Here is a 6,000-nt window from a genome sequence, read left to right as displayed (position 1 = left end):
TTTTTACCGAAAAGTATCGGAATCGAAAAAATGTGTCCTTATTTTACGAGCGGCACATGTCATGGGGGTATTTTGAGAGGGCAAAAATAGAAAATAGGAAAACTAAATAAAAGCAAGCGAAATAGCTTAAATTTTATACCGAAAATGTTGTAAAAATCGGAACTTATGGAGGTATGGGAATCGGAGAAAGGTGTCCCTAATTTACAATTCTAAAACCGATTGTTTTAAATTTTAATTTAATTTTTCATTATTGGTGCTAATAATAAATATTTATTATTTTTGAATTATCGCTAAAACTAAAATGATAATAACATCAAAATACGAGGTAAATTTATGTTATTTGTAAAACAAAATTTTAAGAAAGTTGCATAAATTCTCTAGGTAACCTTTGAAAGAAAGCAGTTGATTTACATGTTCCAAAAAATATTGAAAAATTAAACAAAACATTTTTGTCAAGCAAAATACTTTCAAACTTCACCGATAATTAAATGATATCAGAGAAAATAAGCAACAGGAAATTACGTCATTTTGGACTATAGAAACATTAAGCAAGTACGGAATAAAATCGACTGTAAACAGATTTTATGATCATCATATCAAGGGATATAATTTTAATTGAGAACTAAGTGCTGCACCTCAAATACTATTTAGTGGCTTTCTATTTGATAGTTTAAATACTGCCGAATTTCTGCAAATTTCGAACAATCACAGAGTAATTGATTTTTTCAAACTATTAGCAAAATTATATAATCACTTACATATTTATGATTAAACCGAAATTTATTATGATGAATTAATTCTGGTAATAGGATTTTAAGTATTTTGGGGTTTGCTTTACAATACAGTCATCTTTGAAAAATTGGTAAAACATCAAATATACAACAAATAAATGTTCCCATTTGCTATAAAAGTTACTTTGCAATTTACCTGAATCATTTACTGCTGTTTCAAAGTAGTTTTCAACGGTCTTTATTTCACTTTAAATATTAACTTTTTAAGAGTCGTAAGAATTCAAAAAGACGAAACATGCCCCCCTTTTCGTCCTCGTGAGGTAGGAGCGAGGAACTTCGTTTTCAGATTTGTTTTCGCGCATATGTTGGAAAATGAACGGTTCAAAAATAGAAAATAAAATGCTCAACAGAATGGAAAAGTGGTCAAAAACATATATAACATTTAAAATAGAAAATAAAATGAAAGACTCTTTCCCCGTAAGTTTCTTGTTTTGGGGAGGAAGTAGTGACGGTCTCTCTTTATATATATGTATATATATATATATATATATATATATATATATATATATATATATATATATATATATATATATATATTTAGGGTTAGATATCTCAGAAAAATTATTTAAGGGGAGCTATCATACCTTTTGTTGTACTAGTACGGAACAACACAAGAAGGTGCTTATGCAGAGAAATGCCAGGCTATTTTTTAAAATAGAATTTTAAATTTTTTTCAGAATATTTGCGCTAATTTTCAAAGAAGGTACCGTAATAAAGAGAATGAAGGAGAACGGTGTGGCATTCCGTAAAAAGCGAAAAACAAAAGAGAAGGAAGCAACAAAGAATAAAGAAACGCTGTTGAAATTCATGGAAAAGACTTCTATGGTCGAAATGACCGAAACGAAGTCGAAAATAATGTTGAAACCAAAGATGAAGTTGATATTACTAACGTTGATACTGTTACTTCGGAAATTGACATTGACAGTATTGATACATCAAACATTGTTAATGATGATGCGCCTGAAGTTGAAGGCTTGGAAACGCAATCACTAGTTGGCGCGAAAACATACACTGCAACCGATTTTACAGATGTTGATTTATGGCCAGTTGAGATTGATCATAAAATTCGCGTTGTGCTTGTTCGGTAAGGATCTGCCGCTGTAAAGCACCTTCATCATGAATTCAAGGAAGTAGTCCGGATAGGAGCAAAAACAAAAGGCGACGCTAGAAAGTTAACTAAAAAATGATTTTATCGGGAATTGTGCAACGATGAGAAAATTTTGAGAACATGAATGGTGTATTCTCCTTCCAGAGAAGCCTTATTTTGCTTCTGCTGCAGACTGTTTTCAACTGGACTGTCGAGTTTTTCTGCTGATGTGGATTTTACGAATTAGTTGAAATTAAACGCAAAAGTATATGAACATGAAGCTAGCACATCTCATGCTCAAGCATTTCTCAACTGGAAGGATCTAGAGATCCGACTTGCTGAAGGAGGGTACTTGACAAAGTAGGCAACATCTTATTGAGAAGGAAACTAAGAAGTGGCGGAAAATTCTAGCTAGATTGTTGGATATCATCAGGTTTTTCGCCAAGCAGAATCTGGCACTACGGGGTCACCGGGAAGACATCCATAATGATGAAAGAGATCAGGAAAAAAAAGAATTTTTTAGAATTAGTAAATTTATTGGTCAAGTATGACCCTGTGCTCTGTGAACATTTGGTGAAAGTTAACCTGGGAAAGAAAATCTGTTAAGTTTTGAGACATTATGTTGAACACAGATGGCGGCGTAGTTCATATCAGTAACCAAGATGGCGGCGTAGTTCAGATCAGTAACCAAGATGGCGGCGTCTTTTGATTCTGTGCTGAGTTATATAAGCGATTTCTCCTTTCTGTCTCTCTTCCTTTTTATTTTTCGTCAACGCCTGTTTTTCTTTTTTACGCGACACTCTTTTTTTCTACTTCTTTCACAGTTATTGTTTAACAGTTTTGGAACTCTTTGTTTTAACCGTTTTTTAACGGTTCGGCTATGGCCGCTTCCGCGAGCCAGACGCCTGTCGTCGTGAATATGGAGACGGAGAACGTCGCAGCTGCAATGCCGAGCCCGTGGACCAAACCCCCGAAAGTGAACATTAACGTTCAACAGTTCATCGAGAAGGCAAAACAATGCCTAGACCAAGTAACAAGCACTGGACTAATAGTGAACATCCCGAAATTGGAGGAAATAAGAAAACGGTGTATAACACTCTTTGTGGTAGATAGGAAGACAAAAAAGGTAATAAGAGCAACGGTTGACATAATTATTAACCTTTTGGCCAACGCGGGACTAAGACACCTACGTGTTATCAAGTGCAAAGGATACAACACGTGGAGCGCACTCTTCAACTCCTCACAAGAGTGCCTCACTATTTCCCAAAAGGAAATAATTACTCAACATTATATTTTAAGAACAGAATACTTGGACAAAAGACGCACCACAGTTTCAGTCTTCCGTGTGCCTCACCACATCGACGGCGAACATCTAGGCGCCTTTTTCTTAAAATTTAGGGAGATGGTCCACGTGGAAGTAGACGAGTTCCACGGAGTATTGACCTTTGACATACTTCTAAAAAAGGAAGATTTCCTGAGCATCCCTTTCTTCCTGGAGGTAGGCGATGAGAAGCTCCCAATTATAGTGGCCGGCAGACGTCTCACATGCTGGCACTGTGGTGAGATTGGACATCTCACATCAGAATGCTCAATCAAAAAGCCCACACCCAACACGAAGAAAATAATAGGCCAACACTTGGGAACCAACACACCAAAAAGTGTTCCCAGCCAACCTACCATCAAAGCGACCAACACCACTGATGAGACCCTCAGAGGAGAACCCTGGCAAATCGCCACTGGGAAAAAGACACTTGGACGCATATCCCTCGACCAGATGAGAGAAACAGCAATGCTTGAACACGACCCTGGAAGGGATAAATATATTGAGATTGTCAATCTTAAAAAAAACCCTGGACGTTAAAAAACAAACACCCCAATCCCCATGCAAGCCACCTTCACCTAAACAAAGAATCATCACTAACCCCATCACGCAGTCTCCCACAACGTCCCAAACTCCTTCCCCTTGCAAAATGCCTCCTCCAGTCACAACTCCTGTCCTCCCCAAAATGCCGAAACTAATACCACTAAGCCCCCTTAAGAAACATAAATCCTCCTCTCCTGTTCCAGCCACCTCTAACTCCCCTCACAATACTCCTCCTATATCTCCTGAAAACCCCCTACTAACTCTACTAACGCACACACTGCCATGGACACCACCCCTTCACTTGAACAAAAGAAAAAACCCTCTACCTCCCTGGAAAAGATATATGCATACTGAACACAGCAGCCATAAATAACAACAAAAACTTTAAAGGTGCAGACCTCACCAAGTTAATTGATTTCAGGGAGGTAGGCGGGAAACTAATAGACATCCCCACCAACTTCCCCAAAGCAAAACGTGTTTTAACGGTAATCAGGAAAAAAGAAGAAGCCAAAGATCTATGGCAAATGCTGGAGGAGGCAAATAAGTCATTCAATCTTTCCCCTCCCCTAACCATATTTAAAGACTCTGATATAAAAAATCTTAAAAAATGTTGTGTTGGGAGGGTCCCGGTTAAAATGCACACCTCCCTGTATAGGATAGCTAAACTAACCTATCCTCTGCATATCGGCGGTATCTCTCGTGACGGACTCATCGATACTGCGATGGGTACCTATTCCCTCAAAAGAGCTGTCGGCACGCTTACGACCGCGATGTTCGTTTCTGATTCTCAACCCTAAGGCACAATCATGGATCTCAAGCTAGCTAGTGTGAATGTCCGAGGGCTAAGGGCCGACTCACGAAAATGGCGCTTGAGTTTGGACCTGCAGCACCTCGGAGTGGATATTTGCTGTGTGCAGGAAACCCATTTTATTCCTGGTGACCATTTACGTGCGCTGTCTGAGACCTTTAAGGATTATTCAGCATGCTTTAATTCTCACTCTAGAGGAGTCTCCTGGCTAGTTAAAAGGTCCCTAGATGCGTCGTGTGACCCGTGCTATATGGATCCGGAGGGAAGACTATGCGTTTTGGATGTTACCATAAAGGGTAGGGCATTACGTCTTATTAGGGTTTATGCGCCCAATAGCCACGTTGAGCTGGCTGCCTTTTTTCGGCGAATCGAGCAGTTCATGGATACTTCTCGAACGGTTATCTTAGTGGGAGACTGGAACGCGGTCCTGCATCCAGATTTAGATCGTTTTGGGTTACCTTCTAGGGGAACTAACAGAGATCTAGATGTTGTTTCATTTCGCGAATTTGTGGATTAGTTTGATCTTATCGAGAAATTCCGAAATGAAAAGCCCCGTGACTTAGTGTGGATTTGGACAGGTAGACGCGGCTCCGATCCGGTACAGCTCTCGAGCTATATCGACCGGTTCTTAGTTGGGAGAGTCGATGTAGGCGTATTGAATTGTCCAAGTTTCCACAATATAGTTTACTCGGATCACAGACTTGTCCGTGTACGGGTAAACTTAGATAGACCTAAGCCTAGATTAGCCGGTTACTGGAAGCTCAACACGTCGTTATTCGATGTGAACGGCTTCCGGGAAGGGCTATTACTAACCATACAGCGGGAATTGACGGGGGCAATTATTGGGAATAAGTGCTGGGTAAAAATTACGGAAGCCATTAGGTCCTTTTCTGCCAACTTTAGTAAAAGACTCAACCTAGATTCTAGGGCAGCTAAAGCGACACTAGAGTCTAGATTAGATCGGGCGGCGGAGGAGGGGGATAGTGCTAGCGTTAATGTAATTAAGGCTCAGCTTGCCTCCCTTACTGAAAAGGAGCACCAAGCTTTAGCGATTAGGGCTAGGTTAGAAAGAATGCACCAGGAAGCAACAAACATGGCCGCTGAACTGCGTGTAGAGGAGTTGAGGCAAGCGGCTGATAGGCACATCGCTCGTGTCACATTGCCGACGGGCGTACCGTGACCACAAACCAGGGTGTGCTGGAGGCGTTTAGATCTTATTTTCAGGAGCTTTTTTCCATGGAACCCGGTCTGTCATTAGAAGAGTTCGACACCTATTTGCCTGACTTTTCTCGTTTTTCGACGACCGAAGCGGCTAGGTGCGAAGGTGGCATAACGGAGGATGAAGTCATTGAAGCCTTAAAGCGGGTCGGCCTTAATAAGTCTCCGGGGATCGATGGTCTGCCCTACGAAGTGTATTTGAGGTTGTCGCACATCTTTGTCCCTTTGCTGA

The sequence above is a fragment of the Euprymna scolopes genome, chromosome 12, assembly GCF_053919585.1.
Source record: "Euprymna scolopes isolate OS-2025 chromosome 12, ASM5391958v1, whole genome shotgun sequence".
NCBI lineage: Eukaryota > Metazoa > Mollusca > Cephalopoda > Sepiida > Sepiolidae > Euprymna > Euprymna scolopes.
The sequence above is the reverse complement of the archived record's forward strand: the minus strand, read 5'-3'. Positions refer to the sequence as shown.